Genomic DNA, 22,776 nt, shown 5'->3' with positions numbered 1-22,776 from the left:
TGGTCCCTCAGTACCTCAGATAGTTCTCGCTCAGTACCTCAGATAGTGCTTCCTCAGTACCTCAGAAAGTGCTCCCTCAAAACCTCAGATAGTTCTCCCTCAATACCCCAGAAAGTGCTCCCTCAATACCTCAGAAAGTGCTTCCTCAATACGTCAGATAGTTCTCCCTCAATACCTCTGCAAGTGCTCCCTCAATACCTCAGAAAGTGATCCCTCATACCTCAGATAGTGCTCCCACAATTCCTCAGAAAGTGCTCCCTCATTACCTCATAAAGTGCTTCCTCTATACATCAGATTGTGTTCCCTGAATACCTCAGAAAGTGCTTCCTCAATACCTCAGAGAGTGCTCCCTCATTACCTCAGATAGTGCTACCCCACTACCTCAGAAAGTGCTCCATCAATACCTCAGAAATTGCACCATCAATACCTCAGAGTGTGCTTCCACAGTACCTCAGATAGTTCTCCCTCAATACCTCAGAACTTGCTCCCTCAGTCACTCAAATAGTGCTCCCTCAATACCTCAGAAAGTGCTCCCTCAGTACCTCAGAAAGTGCTTCCTCAATACCTCAGAAAGTACTCCCTCAGTACCTCAGATAGTGCTCCCTCAATACCTCAGAAATTGCTTCCTCAATACCTCAGAAAGTGCTTCCTAAATACCTCAGAAAGTGCTACCTCAATACCTCAGAAGGTGATCCCTCAGTACCTCAGAAAGTGCTCCCTCAATACCTCAGATAGTTCTCCCTTAATACCTCTGAAAGTGCTTTCTCAATACCTCAGATAGTGCTCCAACAGTACCCCAGATAGTACTACCTCAGTACCTCAGATAGTGCTTCCTCAGTACGTCAGAAAGTGCTCCCTCAATACCTCAGAAAGTGGTCCCTCAGTACCTCAGATAGTTCTCCCTCAGTTTCTCAAATACTTCTCCCTCAGTACCTCAGAATTTGCTCCCTCAATATATCAGAATGTGCTCCATCAATACCTCAGATCGTTCTCCCTCATTACCTCAGAGAGTGCTTCCTCAATACCTCAGAAAGTGCTTCATCAATACCTCAGAAAGTGCTCTCTCAATACCTCAGAAAGTACTCCCTCAATACTCAGAAAGTGCTTCCTCAATAGCTCAGATAGTGCTCCCTCAGTACCTCAGAAAGTGCTTCCTCAATACCTCAGAAAGTGCTCCTTGAATACTTCAGAAAGTGGTCCCACAGTACCTCAGATAGTTGTCCCTCAGTACCTCAGAAAGTGCTCCCTTAGTACCTCAGATAGTGCTCCCTCAATGCCTCAGATAGTGCTCCCTCAATACCGCAGATAGAGCTACCTCAGTACCTCAGATAGTTTTCCATCAGTACCTCAGATACCTCTCCGTCAGTACCTCACAAAGTGCTCCCTCAATACCCCAGAATGTCCTTCCTCAATACCTCAGAAAGAGCTCACTCAGTACCTAAGATATTTCTTCCTCAGTTCCTCAGATAGTACTCCCTCAGTACCTCAGAAAGTGCTTCCTCAGTACCTAAGATAGTTCTCCCTCAGTACCTCAGAAAGTGTTCCCTCAATACTTCAGAAAAATGGTCCCTCAGTACCTCAGATAGTTCTCCCTCAGTACCTCAGATAGTGCTCGCTCAGTACCTCAGAAAGTGCTCCCTTAATACCTCAGAAAGTGCTTCCTCAATACCTCAGAATGTGCTCCATCAGTGCCTCAGATGGTGCTCCCTCAATACCTCAAAAAGTGCTCCCTCAGTACCTCAGATAATTCTCCCTCAGTACCTCAGAAAGTGCTCCCTCAGTACCTCAGAAAGTGCTCCCTTAGTACCTCAGATAGTGCTCCCTCAATGCCTCAGATAGTGCTCCCTCAATACCGCAGATAGTGCTACCTCAGTACCTCAGATAGTTTTCCATCAGTACCTCAGATACTTCTCCCTCAGTACCTCAGAAAGTGCTCCCTCAATACCTCAGAAAGTGCTTCCTCAATACCTCAGAAAGAGCTCACTCAGTACCTAAGATTTTTCTTCCTCAGTTCCTCAGATAGTACTCCCTCAGTACCTCAGAAAGTGCTTCCTCAGTACCTAAGATAGTTCTCACTCAGTACCTCAGAAAGTGTTCCCTCAATACTTCAGAAAAATGGTCCCTCAGTACCTCAGATAGATCTCCCTCAGTACCTCAGATAGTGCTCCCTCAGTACCTCAGATAGTGCTTCCTCAGTACCTCAGAAAGTGCTCCCTCAAAACCTCAGATAGTTCTCCCTCAATACCTCAGAAATTGTTCACCTCAATACCTCAGAAAGTGCTCCCTCAATACCTAAGAAAGTGTTCACTCAGTACCTCAGGTAGTTCTTCATCAGTTCCTCAGATAGTTCTCCCTCAGTACCTCAGAAAGTGTTCCCTCAATACTTCAGAAAAATGGTCCCTCAGTACCTCAGAAAGTGCTCCCTCAGGACCTAAGATAGTTCTCCCTCAATACCTCAGAAAGTGCTCCCTGAATACTTCAGAAAGTGGTCCCACAGTACCTCAGATAGTTCTCCCTCAGTACCTCAGAAAGTGCTCCCTCAATACCTCAGATAGTGCTCCCTCAATGCCTCAATAGTGCTCCCTCAATACCGCAGATAGTGCTACCTCAGTACCTCAGATAGTTTTCCATCAGTACCTCAGATACTTCTCCCTCAGTACCTCACAAAGTGCTCCCTCAATACCTCAGAAAGTGTTCCCTCAATACTTCAGAAAAATGGTCCCTCAGTACCTCAGATAGTTCTCCCTCAGTACCTCAGATAGTGCTCCCTCAGTACCTCAGATAGTGCTTCCTCAGTACCTCAGAAAGTGCTCCCTCAAAACCTCAGATAGTTCTCCCTCAATACCTCAGAAAGTGTTCACCTCAATACCTCAGAAAGTGCTCCCTCAATACCTAAGAAAGTGCTCACTCAGTACCTCAGGTAGTTCTTCATCAGTTCCTCAGATAGTACTCCCTCAGTACCTCAGAAAGTGCTCCCTCAGTACCTAAGATAGTTCTCCCTCAGTACCTCAGAAAGTGTTCCCTCAATACTTCAGAAAAATGGTCCCTCAGTACCTCAGATAGTTCTCCCTCAGTAGCTCAGATAGTGCTCCCTCAGTACCTCAGATAGTGCTTCCTCAGTACCTCAGAAAGTGCTCCCTCAAAACCTCAGATAGTTCTCCCTCAATACCTCAGAAAGTGTTCACCTCAATACCTCAGGTAGTGCTCCCTCAATACCTAAGAAAGTGCTCACTCAGTACCTCAGGTAGTTCTTCATCAGTTCCTCAGATAGTACTCCCTCAGTACCTCAGAAAGTGCTCCCTCAGGACCTAAGATAGTTCTCCCTCAGTACCTCAGAAAGTGTTCCCTCAATACTTCAGAAAAATGGTCCCTCAGTACCTCAGATAGTTCTCCCTCAGTACCTCAGATAGTGCTCCCTCAGTACCTCAGAAAGTGCTCCCTCAAAACCTCAGATAGTTCTCCCTCAATACCTCAGAAAGTGTTCACCTCAATACCTCAGAAAGTGCTCCCTCAATGCGTCAGATAGTTCTCCCTCAATACCTCTGAAAGTGCTCCCTCAATACCTCAGAAAGTACTCCCTCAGGACCTCAGATAGTGCTCCCTCAATACCTCAGAAAGTGCTCCATCAATACCTCAGATAGTTCTCCCTCAGTACCTCTGATAGTGCTTCCTCAGTACGTCAGATAGTGCTCCCTCAATACCTCTGAAAGTGTCCCCTCACTACCTCAGAAAGTGCTACCTGAATACCTCAGAAAGTGCTCCATCAATACCTCAGAGAGGGCTCCCTCAATACCTAAGATAGCTCTCCTTCAATACCTCAGATAATTCTCCCTCAAAACCTCTGAAAGTGCTCGCTCAATAACTCAGATAGTTCTATCTCAATACCTCAGATAGTGCTCCTCAATACCTCAGATAGTTCTGCCTCAATACCTCAGATAGTGCTCCCTCAGTACCTCAGATAATTCTCCCTCAATACCTCTGAAAGTGCTTCCTCAATACCTCAGATAATTCTCCCTCAATGCCTCAGATAGTGCTCTCGCAGTACCTCAGATAGTGCTCCCTCAATACCTCAGAAAGTGATCCCTCAGTACCTCAGATATTGCTCCCTCAATGCCTCAGATATTGCTCCCTTAATACCTCAGAAAGTGCTCCCTCAGTACCTCAGATAGTTCTCCCTCAGTACCTCAAATAGTTCTCACTCAGTACCTCAAAGTGCTCTCTAAAGACCTCAGAAAGTGCTCCCTCAGTACCTCAGATATTGCTACCTCAATGCCTCAGATAGTGCTCCCTCAATACCTCAGAACTTGTTCCGTCAGTACCTCAGATAGTTCTCCCTCAATACCTCAGAAAGTGCTCTCTAAATACCTCAGAAAGTACTCCCTCAATACTCAGAAAGTGCTTCCACACAACCTCAGATAGTGCTCCCTCAGTACCTCAGAAAGGGCTTCCTCAATACCTCAGAAAGTACTCCCTCAATACTTCAGAAAGTGGTCCCTCAGTACCTCAGATAGTTCTCCCTCAGTACCTCAGAAACTGCTCCCTCAGTACCTCAGATAGTGCTCCCTCAATGCCTCAGATAGTGCTCCCTAAATACCGCAGATAGTGCTACCTCAGTACCTCAGATAGTTTTCCATCAGTACCTCAGATACTTTTCCCTCAGTACCTCACAAAGTGCTCCCTCAATACCTCCGAACGTCCTTCCTCAATACCTCAGATAGTGCTCCCTTAATACCTCAGAAAGTGCACCCTCAATACCTCATAAAGTGCGTCCTCAATGCATCAGATTGTGTTCCCTCAATACCTCAGAAAGTGCTCCCTCAGTACCTCAGAAAGTGCTCCCTTAATACCTCAGAAAGTGCTTCCTCAATACCTCAGAATGTGCTCCATCAGTACCTCAGATAATTCTCCCTCAGTACCTCAGGTAGTGCTCCCTCAATACCTAAGAAAGTGCTCACTCAGTACCTCAGGTAGTTCTTCATCAGTTCCTCAGATAGTACTCCCTCAGTACCTCAGAAAGTGCTCCCTCTGGACCTAAGATATTTCTCCCTCAGTACCTCAGCAAGTGTTCCCTCAATACTTCAGAAAAATGGTCCCTCAGTACCTCAGATAGCTCTCCCTCAGTACATCAGATAGCGCTTCCTCAGTACCTCAGAAAGTGCTCCCTCAAAACCTCAGATAGTTCGCCCTCAATACCCCAGAAAGTGCTCCCTCAATACCTCAGAAAGTGCTCCCTCAATACGTCAGATAGTTCTCCCTCAATACTTCTGCAAGTGCTCCCTCAATACCTCAGATAGTGCTCCCTCAATGCCTCAGATAGTGCTCCCTCAATACCGCAGATAGTGCTACCTCAGTACCTCAGATAGTTTTCCATCAGTACCTCAGATACTTCTCCCCCAGTACCTCAGAAAGTGCTTCCTCAATACCTCAGAAAGTGTTCCCTCAATACTTCAGAAAAATGGTCCCTCAGTACCTCAGATAGTTCTCCCTCAGTACCTCAGATTATGCTCCCTCAGTACCTCAGATAGTGCTTCCTCAGTACCTCAGAAAGTGCTCCCTCAAAACCTCAGATAGTTCTCCCTCAATACCTCAGAAAATGTTCACCTCAATACCTCAGAAAGTGCTCCCTCAATACCTAAGAAAGTGCTCACTCAGTACCTCAGGTAGTTCTTCGTCAGTTCCTCAGATAGTACTCCCTCAGTACCTCAGAAAGTGCTCCCTCAGGACCTAAGAAAATACTCCCTCAGTACCTCAGAAAGTGCTTCCTCAGTACCTAAGATAGTTCTCCCTCAGTACCTCAGAAAGTGTTCCCTCAATACTTCAGAAAAATGGTCCCTCAGTACCTCAGATAGTTCTCCCTCAGTAGCTCAGATAGTGCTCCCTCAGTACCTCAGATAGTGCTTCCTCAGTACCTCAGAAAGTGCTCCCTCAAAACCTCAGATAGTTCTCCCTCAATACCTCAGAAAGTGTTCACCTCAATACCTCAGGTAGTGCTCCCTCAATACCTAAGAAAGTGCTCACTCAGTACCTCAGGTAGTTCTTCATCAGTTCCTCAGATAGTACTCCCTCAGTACCTCAGAAAGTGCTCCCACAGGACCTAAGATAGTTCTCCCTCAGTACCTCAGAAAGTGTTCCCTCAATACTTCAGAAAAATGGTCCCTCAGTACCTCTGATAGTTCTCCCTCAGTACCTCAGATAGTGCTCCCTCAGTACCTCAGAAAGTGCTCCCTCAAAACCTCAGATAGTTCTCCCTCAATACCTCAGAAAGTGTTCACCTCAATACCTCAGAAAGTGCTCCCTCAATGCGTCAGATAGTTCTCCCTCAATACCTCTGAAAGTGCTCCCTCAATACCTCAGAAAGTACTCCCTCAGGACCTCAGATAGTGCTCCCTCAATACCTCAGAAAGTGCTCCATCAATACCTCAGATAGTTCTCCCTCAGTACCGCTGATAGTGCTTCCTCAGTACGTCAGATAGTGCTCCCTCAATACCTCTGAAAGTGTCCCCTCACTACCTCAGAAAGTGCTACCTGAATACCTCAGAAAGTGCTCCATCAATACCTCAGAGAGGGCTCCCTCAATACCTAAGATAGCTCTCCTTCAATACCTCAGATAATTCTCCCTCAAAACCTCTGAAAGTGCTCGCTCAATAACTCAGATAGTTCTATCTCAATACCTCAGATAGTGCTCCTCAATACCTCAGATAGTTCTGCCTCAATACCTCAGATAGTGCTCCCTCAGTACCTCAGATAATTCTCCCTCAATACCTCTGAAAGTGCTTCCTCAATACCTCAGATAATTCTCCCTCAATGCCTCAGATAGTGCTCTCGCAGTACCTCAGATAGTGCTCCCTCAATACCTCAGAAAGTGATCCCTCAGTACCTCAGATATTGCTCCCTCAATGCCTCAGATATTGCTCCCTTAATACCTCAGAAAGTGCTCCCTCAGTACCTCAGATAGTTCTCCCTCAGTACCTCAAATAGTTCTCACTCAGTACCTCAAAGTGCTCTCTAAAGACCTCAGAAAGTGCTCCCTCAGTACCTCAGATATTGCTACCTCAATGCCTCAGATAGTGCTCCCTCAATACCTCAGAACTTGTTCCGTCAGTACCTCAGATAGTTCTCCCTCAATACCTCAGAAAGTGCTCTCTAAATACCTCAGAAAGTACTCCCTCAATACTCAGAAAGTGCTTCCACACAACCTCAGATAGTGCTCCCTCAGTACCTCAGAAAGGGCTTCCTCAATACCTCAGAAAGTACTCCCTCAATACTTCAGAAAGTGGTCCCTCAGTACCTCAGATAGTTCTCCCTCAGTACCTCAGAAACTGCTCCCTCAGTACCTCAGATAGTGCTCCCTCAATGCCTCAGATAGTGCTCCCTAAATACCGCAGATAGTGCTACCTCAGTACCTCAGATAGTTTTCCATCAGTACCTCAGATACTTTTCCCTCAGTACCTCACAAAGTGCTCCCTCAATACCTCCGAACGTCCTTCCTCAATACCTCAGATAGTGCTCCCTTAATACCTCAGAAAGTGCACCCTCAATACCTCATAAAGTGCGTCCTCAATGCATCAGATTGTGTTCCCTCAATACCTCAGAAAGTGCTCCCTCAGTACCTCAGAAAGTGCTCCCTTAATACCTCAGAAAGTGCTTCCTCAATACCTCAGAATGTGCTCCATCAGTACCTCAGATAATTCTCCCTCAGTACCTCAGGTAGTGCTCCCTCAATACCTAAGAAAGTGCTCACTCAGTACCTCAGGTAGTTCTTCATCAGTTCCTCAGATAGTACTCCCTCAGTACCTCAGAAAGTGCTCCCTCTGGACCTAAGATAGTTCTCCCTCAGTACCTCAGCAAGTGTTCCCTCAATACTTCAGAAAAATGGTCCCTCAGTACCTCAGATAGCTCTCCCTCAGTACATCAGATAGCGCTTCCTCAGTACCTCAGAAAGTGCTCCCTCAAAACCTCAGATAGTTCTCCCTCAATACCCCAGAAAGTGCTCCCTCAATACCTCAGAAAGTGCTCCCTCAATACGTCAGATAGTTCTCCCTCAATACCTCTGCAAGTGCTCCCTCAATACCTCAAAAAGTGATCCCTCAATACCTCAGATAGTGCTCCCACAATACCTCAGAAAGTGCTCCCTCATTACCTCATAAAGTGCTTCCTCTATACATCAGATTGTGTTCCCTGAATACCTCAGAAAGTGCTTCCTCAATACCTCAGAGAGTGCTCCCTCATTACCTCAGATAGTGCTACCCCACTACCTCAGAAAGTGCTCCATCAATACCTCAGAAATTAAACCATCAATACATCTGAGTGTGCTTCCTCAGTACCTCAGATAGTTCTCCCTCAATACCTCAGAAATTGCTCCATCAATACCTCAGAAAGTGCTCCCTCAGTACCTCAGAAAGTACTCCCTCAGTACCTCAGATAGTGCTCCCTCATTACCTCAGACATTGCTCCATCAATACCTCAGAAAGTGCTTCCTGAATACCTCAGAAAGTGCTTCCTAAATACCTCAGAAAGTGCTACCTCAATACCTCAGAAGGTGATCCCTCAGTACCTCAGAAAGTGCTCCCTCAATACCTCAGATAATGCTCCCTCAATACCTCAGAAAGTGCTCGCTCAATTCCTCAGATAGTTCTCCCTTAATACCTCTGAAAGTGCTTTCTCAATACCTCAGATCGTGCTCCCACAGTACCTCAGATAGTACTACCTCAGTACCTCAGATAGTGCTTCCTCAGTACGTCAGAAAGTGCTCCCTCAATACCTCAGAAAGTGGTCCCTCAGTACCTCAGATAGTTCTCCCTCAGTTTCTCAAATACTTCTCCCTCAGTACCTCAGAATGTGCTCCCTCAATACATCAGAATGTGCTCCATCAATACATCAGATCGTTCTCCCTCATTACCTCAGAGAGTGCTTCCTCAATACCTCAGAAAGTGCTTCACCAATACCTCAGAAAGTGCTCTCTCAATACCTCAGAAAGTACTCCCTCAATACTCAGAAAGTGCTTCCTCAATACCTCAGATAGTGCTCCCTCAGTACCTCAGAAAGTGCTTCCTCAATACCTCAGAAAGTGCTCCCTGAATACTTCAGAAAGTGGTCCCACAGTACCTCAGATAGTGCTCCCTCAGTACCTCAGAAAGTGCTCCCTTAGTACCTCAGATAGTGCTCCCTTAATACCTCAGAAAGTGCTTCCTCAATACCTCAGAATGTGCTCCATCAGTGCCTCAGATAGTGCTCCCTCAATACCTCAAAAAGTGCTCCCTCAGTACCTCAGATAATTCTCCCTCAGTACCTCAGAAAGTGCTCCCTCAGTACCTCAGAAAGTGCTCCCTTAGTACCTCAGATAGTGCTCCCTCAATGCCTCAGATAGTGCTACCTCAGTACCTCAGATAGTTTTCCATCAGTACCTCAGATACTTCTCCCTCAGTACCTCACAAAGTGCTCCCTCAATACCTCAGAAAGTGCTTCCTCAATACCTCAGAAAGAGCTCACTCAGTACCTAAGATATTTCTTCCTCAGTTCCTCAGATAGTACTCCCTCAGTACCTCAGAAAGTGCTTCCTCAGTACCTAAGATAGTTCTCCCTCAGTACCTTAGAAAGTGTTCCCTCAATACTTCAGAAAAATGGTCCCTCAGTACCTCAGATAGTTCTCCCTCAGTACCTCAGATAGTGCTCCCTCAGTACCTCAGATAGTGCTTCCTCAGTACATCAGAAAGTGCTCCCTCAAAACCTCAGATAGTTCTCCCTCAATACCTCAGAAAGTGTTCACCTCAATACCTCAGAAAGTGCTCCCTCAATGCGTCAGATAGTTTACCCTCAATACCTCTGAAAGTGCTCCCTGAATACCTCAGAAAGTACTCCCTCAGGACCTCAGATAGTGCTCCCTCAATACCTCAGAAATTGCTCCATCAATACCTCAGATAGTTCTCCCTCAGTACCTCTGATAGTGCTTCCTCACTACGTCAGATAGTGCTCCCTCAATACCTCTGAAAGTGTCCCCTCAGTACCTCAGAAAGTGCTACCTGAATACCTCAGAAAGTGCTCCATCAATACCTCAGAGAGGGCTCCCTCAATACCTAAGATAGCTCTCCTTCAATACCTCAGATAATTCTCCCTCAAAACCTCTGAAGGTGCTCGCTCAATAACTCAGATAGTTCTATCTCATTACCTCAGATAGTGCTCCTCAATACCTCAGACAGTTCTGCCTCAATACCTCAGATAGTGCTCCCTCAGTACCTCAGATAATTCTCCCTCAATACCTCTGAAAGTGCTTCCTCAATACCTCAGATAATTCTCCCTCAATGCCTCAGATAGTGCTCTCGCAGTACCTCAGAAAGTGCTCCCTCAATACCTCAGAAAGTGATCCCTCAGTACCTCAGATAGTACTCTCTCAGAACCTCAGCTAGTGCTTCCTCAGTAGGTCAGAAAGTGCTCCCTCAATACCTCAGAAACTGCTCCCTCAGTACCTCAGATATTGCTCCCTTAATACCTCAGAAAGTGCTCCCTCAGTACCTCAGATAGTTCTCCCTCAGTACCTCAAATAGTTCTCACTCAGTACCTCAGAAAGTGCTCTCTAAATATCTCAGAAAGTACTCCCTCAATACTCAGAAAGTGCTTCCTCAATACCTCAGATAGTGCTCCCTCAGTACCTCAGAAAGGGCTTCCTCAATACCTCAGAAAGTACTCCCTCAATACCTCAGAAAATGGTCCCACAGTACCTCAGATAGTTCTCCCTCAGTACCTCAGAAAGTGCTCCCTCAGAACCTCAGATAGTGCTCCCTCAATACCGCAGATAGTGCTACCTCAGTACCTCAGATAGTTTTCCATCAGTACCTCAGATACTTCTCCCTCAGTACCTCACAAAGTGCTCCCTCAATACCTCAGAACGTCCTTCCTCAATACCTCAGATAGTGCTCCCTTAATACCTCAGAAAGTGCACCCTCAATACCTCATAAAGTGCGTCCTCAATACATCAGATTGTGTTCCCTCAATACCTCAGAAAGTGCTCCCTCAGTACCTCAGAAAGTGCTCCCTTAATACCTCAGAAAGTGCTTCCTCAATACCTCAGAATGTGCTCCATCAGTACCTCAGATAATTCTCCCTCAGTACCTCAGGTAGTGCTCCCTCAATACCTAAGAAAGTGCTCACTCAGTACCTCAGGTAGTTCTTCATCAGTTCCTCAGATAGTACTCCCTCAGTACCTCAGAAATTGCTCCCTCAGGACCTAAGAGAATTCTCCCTCAGTACCTCAGAAAGTGTTCCCTCAATACTTCAGAAAAATGGTCCCTCAGTACCTCAGATAGTTCTCCCTCAGTACCTCAGATAGTGCTTCCTCAGTACCTCAGAAAGTGCTCCCTCAAAGCCTCAGATAGTTCTCCCTCAATACCCCAGAAAGTGCTCCCTCAATACCTCAGAAAGTGCTCCCTCAATACGTCAGATAGTTCTCCCTCAATACCTCTGCAAGTGCTCCCTCAATACCTCAGAAAGTGATCCCTCAATACCTCAGATAGTGCTCCCACAATACCTCAGAAAGTGGTCCCTCATTACCTCATAAAGTGCTTCCTCTATACATCAGATTGTGTTCCCTGAATACCTCAGAAAGTGTTTCCTCAATACCTCAGAAAGTGCTTCCTCAATACCTCAGAAAGTACTCCCTCAGTACCTCAGATAGTGCTCCCTCAATACCTCAAAATTGCTCCATCAATACCTCAGAAAGTGATCCTTCAATACCTCAGATAGTGCTCCCACAATACCTCAGAAAGTGCTCCCTCATTACCTCATAAAGTGCTTCCTCTATACATCAGATTGTGTTCCCTGAATACCTCAGAAAGTGCTTCCTCAATACCTCAGAAGGTGATCCCTCAGTACCTCAGAAAGTGCTCCCTCAATACCTCAGATAATGCTCCCTCAATACCTCAGAAAGTGCTCGTCAATTCCTCAGATAGTTCTCCCTTAATACCTCTGAAAGTGCTTTCTCAATACCTCAGATAGTGCTCCCACAGTACCTCAGATAGTACTACCTCAGTACCTCAGATAGTGCTTCCTCAGTACGTCAGAAAGTGCTCCCTCAATACCTCAGAAAGTGGTCCCTCAGTACCTCAGATTGTTCCCCCTCAGTTTCTCAAATACTTCTCCCTCAGTACCTCAGAATGTGCTTCCTCAATACATCAGAATGTGCTCCATCAATACCTCAGATCCTTCTCCCTCATTACCTCAGAGAGTGCTTCCTCAATACCTCAGAAAGTGCTTCATCAATACCTCAGAAAGTGCTCTCTCAATACCTCAGAAAGTACTCCCTCAATACTCAGAAAGTGCTTCCTCAATACCTCAGATAGTGCTCCCTCAGTACCTCAGAAAGTGCTTCCTCAATACCTCAGAAAGTGCTCCCTGAATACTTCAGAAAGTGGTCCCACAGTACCTCAGATAGTTCTCCCTCAGTACCTCAGAAAGTGCTCCCTTAGTACCTCAGATAGTGCTCCCTCAATGCCTCAGTGCGCCCTCAATACCGCAGATAGTGCTACCTCAGTACCTCAGATAGTTTTCCATCAGTACCTCAGATACTTCTCCCTCAGTACCTCACAAAGTGCTCCCTCAATACCTCAGAATGTTCTTCCTCAATACCTCAGAAAGTACTCCATCAGTGCCTCAGATAGTGCTCCCTCAATACCTCAAAAAGTGCTCCCTCAGTACCTCAGAAAGTGCTCCCTCAGTACCTCAGAAAGTGCTCCCATTGTACCTCAGATAGTGCTCCTTCAATGCCTCAGATAGTGCTCCCTCAATACCGCAGATAGTGCTACCTCAGTACCTCAGATAGTTTTCCATCAGTACCTCAGATACTTCTCCCTCAGTACCTCACAAAGTGCTCCCTCAATACCTCAGAAAGTGCTTCCTCAATACCTCAGAAAGTGCTCACTCAGTACCTAAGATTTTTCTTCCTCAGTTCCTCAGATAGTACTCCCTCAGTACCTCAGAAAGTGCTTCCTCAGTACCTAAGATAGTTCTCCCTCAGTACCGCAGAAAGTGTTCCCTCAATACTTCAGAAAAATGGTCCCTCAGTACCTCAGATAGTGCTCCCTCAGTACCTCAGAAAGTGCTTCCTCAGTACCTCAGAAAGTGCTCTCTCAAAACCTCAGATAGTTCTCCCTCAATATCTCAGAAAGTGTTCACCTCAATACCTCAGAAAGTGCTCCCTCAATGCGTCAGATAGTTCTCCCTCAATACCTCTGAAAGTTCTCCCTCAATACCTCAGAAAGTGCTTCCTCAATACCTCAGATAGTGCTCCATCAATACCTCAGAAAGTGCTTCCTCAAAACCTAAGAAAGTGCTCCCTCAGTACCTCAGATAGTGCTTCCTCAGTACCTCAGAATGTCCTCCATCAATACCTCCGAAAGTGCTCCATCAATACCTCAGATAGTGCTCTATTAATACCTCCGAAAGTGCTCCCTAAATACCCCAGATAGTTCTCCCTCAATAACTCAGATAGTGCTCCCTCAATGCCTCTCAAATTGCTCCCTCAATACCTCAGATATTTCTCCCTCAATGCCTCGGATAGTGCTCCCTCAATACCTCTGAAAGTGCTCCCGCATTACCTCAAAAAGTGCTCCCTCAATACCTCAGCAAGTGCTCCCTCAGTACCTCAGATAGTTCTCCCTCAGTACCTCAGATAGTTTTCCCTCAGTACCTCAGAAAGTGCTCACTCAGTACCTCAGAAAGTGCTCCCTTCGTACCTCAGATAGTGCTCCCTCAGTACCTCAGAAATTGCTCCCTCAGTACCTCAGATAGTACTCATGCAGAACCTCAGCTAGTGCTTCCTCAGTACGTCAGAAAGTGCTCCCTCAATACCTCAGAAAGTGCTCCCTCAGTACCTCAGATAATGCTCCCTCAATTCCTCATGTCCCCAGAACATGACTTGTCTCTCTGGATTAAGTTTAGATTTCCTACAGTGTAGAAGCAAGCCATTCCGTCCATTGGCTCCACATTGACTGTCTGTACAGCATCCCACCCAGACACACATCCTCTACTCTATCCCTGTAATGCTGCATTTCCCATGGCAGCTTTGGGCAGTGGGAGGGAACTGGATCACCCGGAGGGAACCCGCACAGATACAGAGAGAATGTGTAAACTCCACACAGACAGTCACCGGGAGTTAGAATCAAACCACTGAGGCACCGTGCTGTCCTCTCTCCTTGGATGCCATCTCATCTAACCTTTTACTTAGCAATCTCCCATGTGAAACTTTCTCATCTGTCTCCTTGGTCATCCCTTCAAAAGCTCTATCAAGTTGGACACATTATTTCCACAAACAAAGCCCAGCTGACCATCCCTAATCAATTCTTGCTTTTCCAAATGCATGTAAGTTGTCTCTCAGAATGCCCTCCAACAGCTTACCCACCACTGCCACCAGGCTCACAGCTCCATAGTTCAATGGCTGTTCCTTGCAGCCTTCCTTCAATAATGGTCCATCATTAATCACCCTCCAGCCTTCAGGCACCTCACCCGTTGTCACTGATCGGTCCATCTGACAAGGCTATCTCCATCCTTCTGTAACCTAAGGCTATCCTCCTCAGTATTTATCACCCCACCAATCCCCATATCATTCATGACCCCACTGATTAACCATCCACCATTCAAATCTAAATCTTTTCTAACAACCACATCAGCAAGACCCCAGCAGTGAGTCATGAACAGACAGAGATTTCTAACTGGACCATCACTCTCTGCTTCCTGCCACTCAGCATTCTGCGCCAAATTCCTTGGATCTTGAGTTTTTATGTTCACTATCAGTTTCCAGTATGGATCCTGATAAAAGCCTTACTGACCTCCAAGCAGACGACAGGAAAGCATTGCCCTTATTTACACAGCTGGTCACCTCCTTAAAAAGTGCAATCCCATTGGTCAGACCTGAGCTCCCCTTAACACAACCATTCTGACTGTTCATCATGAACTCCAGTCCCTGTAAATGCTGATTAATTCTATCTCCCAAAATTGCTTCCAACAGACGTCCCACCCACGATATTAGCCTGACTGGCCTATGGCTGCCTGGTAAATCCCACGTTCCTTCTTGAATAACAGGACCACATGGTCAGTCCGACGGCACCTCTCCTGTGGCCAGAGGGGATTTGAAAATGTTTGCAAGTGTCCCTGCTACTTCCTCCATCACCTCATTCGGTAAACCGAGATACATTTCCACTGTCTTTGGAGATTTACTGGTTTTTCAGAAGGCCAGACCACTCAGAACCATCTCTCTCTCTATATATGCTAATACATTTAATTGTATCGCAGAGCATCTCCACGATTTCATACCGTCCCTGTCCCAATGAGCATTGACACAATGCATCCATTCACTGTAGCCTCTGGGTCCATGCACAAATTCTCACTGTGTTCCACAACCTACTCTTTCTCTCATTATCAATTCACCCTTAATGTCACTGTAAAGTCCTGTCAGATTTTTATTTCCTCTCTTAGCACTCCTCGCTCCCAGGCAAATAGCCTGCGATACGATTTGGAGGAGTGTGGGATGTCATTCTGGATGTGGATTAGCATTGGGAAGCTCAGAAATAAGGAACACACGACTGTGCTGAGTGTGGGGCAGTGGGATTCATTTGGGATGATGTGGTGAAACGGTTAAAAATTATGTCCCAATACATGTGTGAATCTAATCGGAATGGAGGTGTTGCTTAGTCCCGTGTGAATCTTATTACACACCTCCCCGTGTGAATCTTCTTATCTGTATGTAACCAGAATGGAATGTGTTTTTTAGCCTTGCTCTGCTGTTCACATGAATGTTTATATCTGGAAAAAAGTATATCAGCTGGAAAAGTCTCCAGTTCGGTGAGTCTGCTCCGGGGTTACGTTTAACCGCCGAGCGTGGGTTGTTGGCAACCGCTCTACGAGAACTGACGGCTCCCAGTTCCGGTAACATGTAGAGTGAGTATAAGCCAGACCCGTTGTGCGACGCTGCGGGGAATAAAATGCCCATATTCTAGCAGACTCGCCTCTTGGTCGTTTGTTCTGTGTCAGACTACTCTCCTACGAACCTGACCTTGAGAATTTTTTTAAAACAGATGAGCACACAGAAGCTGAGGAATAAACCTCAGCCCTGCAGCATGAAAATATCCCTTTGAGCTGGCAGGTCAGTCACGTGAAACGAAAACTTGATCCCTGGGAAAAGAGGGTGGTAACCAAATGAAGACTGTCTGTTAGAACACAGTCTCTGGAACCTGGACGTGGGAATCATTACTGAGCAGGGTCTGTAGGAAGCAGAGGCAGAAATGGACTGAACAATTCCACATGTACTTCTCAGACAACAAGACATCGGAGCATAAATTAGGCCATTCAGTTCATCTGATAGAGTGGCACTCAGTACTGACTCTCTTACAATGCAGGTATCCCCCAGACTGATCCTCTGATAGTGCAGCGCTCCCTCAGTACTGACCCTCTGACAGTGCAGCATTCCCTCAGTACTGACCCTCTGACAGTGCAGCACTCCCTCCGTACTGACCCTCTGACTGTGCAGCACTCCCTCAGTTCTGACCCTCTGACAGTGCAGCACTCCCTCAGTACTGACCCTCCGACAGTGCAGCACTCCCTCAGTACTGACCCTCTGACAGTGCAGCACTCCCTCAGTACTGACCCTTTGACAGTGCAGCACTCCCTCAGTTCTGACCCTCTGACAGTGCAGCACTCCCTCAGTACTGACCCTTTGACAGTGCAGCACTCCCTCAGTTCTGACCCTCTGACAGTGCAGCTCTCCCTCAGTTCTGACCCTCTGACACTGCAGCACTCCCTCCGTACTGACCCTCTGACAGTGCAGCACTCCCTCCGTACTGACCCTCTGACAATGCAGCACTCCCTCAGTACTGACCCTCTGACAGTGCAGCACTCTCTCAGTACTGACCCTCTGACAGTACAGCACTCCCTCAGTACTGACCCGCTGACAGTGTGACACTCCCCCAGTACTAACCCTCTGACAGTGCAGCACTCCCTCAGTACTGACCCTCTGACAGTGCAGCACTCCCTCTGACAGTGCAGCACTCCCTCAGTACTAATGCTCTGACAGTGCAGCACTCCCTCAGTTCTGACCCTCTGACAGTGCAGCACTCCCTCAGTACTAACCCTCTGACAGTGAAGCACTCCCTCAGTACTGATCCTCCGACAGTGCAGCACTCCCTCAGTGTTGACCCTCTGACAGTGCAGCACTCCCTCAGTACTGACCCTCTGACAGTGCAGCACTCCCTCAGTGTTGATCCTCTGACAGTGCAGCACTCCCTCAGTACTGACCCTCTGACAGTGCAGCACTCCCTCAGTACTGACCCTCCGACAGTGCAGCACTCCCTCAGTGTTGATCCTCTGACAGTGCAGCACTCCCTCCGTACTGACCCTCTGACAATGCAGCACTCCCTCAGTACTGACCCTCCGACAGTGCAGCACTCCCTCAGTGTTGATCCTCTGACAGTGCAGCACTTCCTCAGTACTGACCCTCTGACAGTGCAGCACTCCCTCAGTACTGACCATCTGACAGTGCAGCACGCCCTCAGTACTGACCCTCTGACAGTCCAGTATTCCCTCAGTACTGACCCTCTGACAGTGCAGCACTCCCTCAGTACTGACCCTCTGACAGTGCAGCACTCCCTCAGTACTGACCCTCTGACAGTGCAGCACTCCCTCAGTACTGATCCTCTGACAGTGCAGCATTCCCTCAGTACTGAACCTCTGACAGTGCAGCACTCCCTCAGTACTGACCCTCTGACTGTGCAGCACTCCCTCAGTACTGACCATCTGACAGTGCAGCACTCCCTCTGACAGTGCAGCACTCCCTCAGTACTAATCCTCTGACAGTGCAGCACTCCCTCAGTTCTGACCCTCTGACAGTGCAGCACTCCCTCAGTACTGACCCTCCGACAGTGCAGCACTCCCTCAGTACTGACCCTCTGACAGTGCAGCACTCCCTCAGTACTGACCCTTTGACAGTGCAGCACTCCCTCAGTTCTGACCCTCTGACAGTGCAGCACTCCCTCAGTACTGACCCTCTGACAGTGCAGCACTCCCTCTGACAGTGCAGCACTCCCTCAGTACTAACCCTCTGACAGTGCAGCACTCCCTCAGTTCTGACCCTCTGACACTGCAGCACTCCCTCCGTACTGACCCTCTGACAGTGCAGCACTCCCTCCGTACTGACCCTCTGACAATGCAGCACTCCCTCAGTACTGACCCTCTGACAGTGCAGCACTCCCTTAGTACTGACCCTCGGACAGTGCAGCACTCCCTCAGTACTGACCCTCTGACAGTACAGCACTCCCTCAGTACTGACCCTCTGACAGTGTGACACTCCCTCAATACTAACCCTCTGACAGTGCAGCACTCCCTCAGTACTGACCCTCTGATAGTGCAGCAATCCGTGAGTACTGACCCTCTGAGAGTGCTGCACTCCCTCAGTACTGACCCTCTGACTTTGCAGCACTCCCTCAGTACTGACCCTCTGACAGTGCAGGATGCCCTCAGCACTGACCCTCTGATAGTGCAGCACTCCCTCAGTACTGACCCTCTGACAGTGCAGCATTCCCTCATGACTGACCCTCTGACAGTGCAGCACTCCCTCAGTACTGACCCTCTGACAGTGCAGCACTCCCTCAGTACTGACCCTCTGACAGTGCAGCACTCCCTCTGACAGTGCCGCACTCCCTCAGTACTAATCCTCTGACAGTGCAGCACTCCCTCAGTTCTGACCCTCTGACAGTGCAGCACTCCCTCAGTACTGACCCTCCGACAGTGCAGCACTCCCTCAGTACTGACCCTCTGACAGTGCAGCACTCCCTCAGTACTGAACATTTGACAGTGCAGCACTCCCTCAGTTCTGACCGTCTGACAGTGCAGCACTCCCTCAGTACTGACCCTCTGACAGTGCAGCACTCCCTCAGTACTAACCCTCTGACAGTGCAGCACTCCCTCAGTTCTGACCCTCTGACACTGCAGCACTCCCTCAGTACTGACCCTCTGACAATGCAGCACTCCCTCAGTACTGACCCTCTGACAGTGCAGCATTCCCTCAGTACTGACCCTCTGACAGTGCAGCACTCCCTCAGTACTGACCCTCTGACAGTACAGCACTCCCTCAGTACTGACCCTCTGACAGTGTGACACTCACTCAGTGCTAACCCTCTGACAGTGCAGCACTCCCTCAGTACTGACCCTCTGACAGTGCAGCAATCCGTGAGTCCTGACCCTCTGACAGTGCAGGATTCCCTCAGTTCTGACCCTCTGACAATGGAGCACTCCCTCAGTACTGACCCTCTGACAGTGCAGCATTCCCTCAGTACTGACCCTCTGACAGTGCAGCACTCCCTCAGTACTGACCCTCTGACAGTACAGCACTCCCTCAGTACTGACCCTCTGACAGTGTGACACTCCCTCAGTACTAACCCTCTGACAGTGCTGCACTCCCTCAGTACTGACCCTCTGACTGTGCAGCACTCCCTCAGTACTGACCCTCTGACAGTGCAGGATTCCCTCAGCACTGACCCTCTGACAGTGCAGCACTCCCTCAGTACTGACCCTCTGACAGTGTGACACTCCCTCAGAACTAACCCTCTGACAGTGCAGCACTCCCTCAGTACTGATCCTCCGACAGTGCAGCACTCCCTCAGTGTTGACCCTCTGACAGTGCAGCACTCCCTCAGTACTGACCCTCTGACAGTGCAGCACTCCCTCAGTACTGATCCTCCGACAGTGCAGCACTCCCTCAGTACTGACCCTCTGACAGTGCAGCACTCCCTCAGTACTGACCCTCTGACAGTGCAGCACTCCCTCAGTACTGACCATCTGACAGTGCAGCACTCCCTCAGTACTGACCCTCCGACAGTGCAGCACTCCCTCAGTGTTGATCCTCTGACAGTGCAGCACTCCCTCCGTACTGACCCTCTGACAATACAGCACTCCCTCAGTACTGACCCTCCGACAGTGCAGCACTCCCTCAGTGTTGATCCTCTGACAGTGCAGCATTCCCTCAGTACTGACCCTCTGACAGTGCAGCACTCCCTCAGTGTTGAACCTCTGACAGTGCAGCACTCCCTCAGTACTGACCCTCTGACAGTGCAGCACTCCCTCAGTACTGACCCTCTGACAGTGCAGCACTCCCTCAGTACTGACCCTCTGACAGTGCAGCACTCCCTCAGTACTGACCCTCTGACAGTGCAGCACTCCCTCAGTACTGACCCTCTGACAGTGCAGCACTCCCTCAGTACTGACCCTCCGACAGTGCAGCACTCCCTCAGTGTTGATCCTCTGACAGTGCAGCACTCCCTCAGTACTGACCCTCTGACAGTGCAGCACTCCCTCAGTACTGACCCTCCGACAGTGCAGCACTCCCTCAGTGTTGATCCTCTGACAGTGCAGTACTCCCTCCGTACTGACCCTCTGACAATACAGCACTCCCTCAGTACTGACCCTCCGACAGTGCAGCACTCCCTCAGTGTTGATCCTCTGACAGTGCAGCACTCCCTCAGTACTGACCCTCTGACAGTGCAGCACTCACTCAGTACTGACCATCTGACAGTGCAGCACGCCCTCAGTACTGACCCTCTGACAGTCCAGCACTCCCTCAGTACTGACCCTCTGACAGTGCAGCACTCCCTCAGTACTGACCCTCTGACAGTGCAGCACTCCCTCAGTACTGACCCTCTGACAGTGCAGCACGCCCTCAGTACTGACCCTCTGACAGTGCAGCACGCCCTCAGTACTGACCCTCTGACAGTGCAGCACTCCCTCAGTACTGACCCTCTGACTGTGCAGCACTCCCTCAGTACTGACCCTCTGACAGTGCAGCACTCCCTCAGTACTGACCCTCTGACAGTGCAGCACTCCCTCAGTACTGACCCTCTGACAGTGCAGCACTCCCTCAGTACTGACCCTCTGACAGTGCAGCACTCCCTCAGTACTGACCCTCTGACAGTGAAGCACTCCCTCAGTACTGACCCTCTGACAGTGCAGCACTCCCTCAGTACTGACCCTCTGACAATGCAGCACTCCCTCAGTACTGACCCTCTGACAGTGCAGCACTCCCTCAGTACTGTCCCTTTGACAGTGCAGCACTCCCTCAGTATTGACCCTCTGACAGTGCAGCACTCCCTCAGTATTGACTCTCTTTTTTTCTATTTCATCGAGTCTTGTGGAAATTTGGAGACATTGGGTCTGCAGATTCTGAGGAAGCCTGAGAGAGACACACAAACCAAACCCTGTCTGAAACTCTCTGTAATAGCCTATTCAGAGGCACAGAGTCACAGAGATGCACAGCTTGGAAACAGCCCCTTCTGTCCAACTCGTCCATACCAACCAGATATTCTCATCTCATTTCATTCCATTAGCTAGCACTTGGCTGATACCCCTCTAAACCCTTTCTATTCACATACTCATCCTGATGCCTTTTAAATGTCACAATTGTACCAGCCCCCATCACTTCCTCTGGCAGCTACCTGCATGCCCTTGAATAAGTGCTCAAACATTCATACTGTCGATACAAACTCTAATAAACACCAACCTGCGAAAGACTATCATTGTCATTTTCAAACCACCCTGAGCTCCTTCATTACGCTGATGTCAACACAGGGAAAGAAACAGAGTTAGTGACCATCCACCGTGACCCTGTTATAAAACTTATTTTCACATGTGGCTTGTATGTGATTCCCACACCCTCTAATAGTTGCCTGGAAGGTGGGGTGAGCTGTACTCTCCTGCTGCAGTCCTTGGGTGTCCCACAGTGATGTTAGGGAGAGAGCTCCAGGATTTTGACCTGAACCACGTAAAGAGCTCTCTTACTTGAGTGCCCTTTTAAAGTTGGGAAGTTAGTATGGACCAGGTGGACCCGAGAGCTGCTGTCTTGTCAGAGAGAGAGGCCTGGTGGGTCACACACCTCAGGTGAGGGGCGATGTTGAGAAGCTGCGGGCTTCATGGTAATTTCAGACATGATAGAGATTGAGCCAACAATGTTGGCATCACGAACCTGTTAGCTGTGGTAACTGACCCCCCTTTGTAGCAGAGGGATTCAATCTCTTTAATAGAGCAAGCTTGAGAATTCAACACTAAAATCAATCTGTACGGACGCGCTGGAGACCTGAACCATCAATACAGAGATTGCTGAAGAAACTTAGCATGTCCGGCAGCATCTCTGAAGGGAGAGGGAGAAAGAGACAGAGAGAGAGTTCACCTTTCAATCCAGTGATTTCTGCGGGAAGGTTCCATCAGAACAGTCCGTTTTGAGGAAGGGTCACTTGAAATGCGAATTGTTCCTCTCTCTCTTCACCGTTGCTACCTGGTGAATTCTGCTGAATATTGAGCAGAAAATCTGATTGAGAATTTGACCTGATCCAAGCGTCACTGAGTCATTCAGTCTGTGTTCAATGCCCTGAGGCTGCTTCTGCTGAAAGTTGACAAACAGGTTTAAGGCTGTGTAAGGTATTGTATTCGGAGGGCGGGGTACATGGGAGAACAGATACTGAACACAGGCGCTTCACAAAGATCCTTCTCAATGTAACTTTGTGATGTTAATTCAGAAGAAACAGCTCAGACCTAACATTTCAGTTAATCAGCCAAGGGGAGGATATATGTCATTGCAAAGACTTCTTGTAAAGACTGTACAGAACAGAACTTTAGTGACTATGTTTGTACGTAAAGTTTTTTGTGAATAAAGTATCTTTTTGAAATTGATATAAATATTTTTTCGAGGGGGACCAAGCATCTTGAGCTTGTGGAGGCATTGCCCTTGTCCCTAGTCTTTCTTAAATAAAC

The 22,776-nt window shown here is 48.2% G+C and overlaps 1 long non-coding RNA gene across 2 annotated transcripts in view; it reads right to left on the bottom strand.

Annotated features, from left to right (window-relative positions):
• Positions 1–22,323, bottom strand: part of LOC148135910 (uncharacterized) — a 94,797-nt gene extending 72,474 nt beyond the window's left edge. For both annotated transcript variants that reach the window (XR_015754893.1, XR_015754894.1), the window contains exon 1: positions 22,196–22,323. This is a non-coding gene — a long non-coding RNA (uncharacterized LOC148135910). The remainder of the gene's footprint in view (positions 1–22,195) is intronic.
• Positions 22,324–22,776: the final 453 nt, after the last annotated feature.

Source organism: Chiloscyllium plagiosum, unplaced genomic scaffold, assembly GCF_037043375.1.
Source record: "Chiloscyllium plagiosum isolate Xiang-an unplaced genomic scaffold, Cpla_swu_hap1 HiC_scaffold_48, whole genome shotgun sequence".
Taxonomy (NCBI): Eukaryota; Metazoa; Chordata; class Chondrichthyes; order Orectolobiformes; family Hemiscylliidae; genus Chiloscyllium; species Chiloscyllium plagiosum.
Note: the sequence above shows the minus strand (reverse complement) of the source record. Positions and strands in the feature narration are given on the sequence as shown.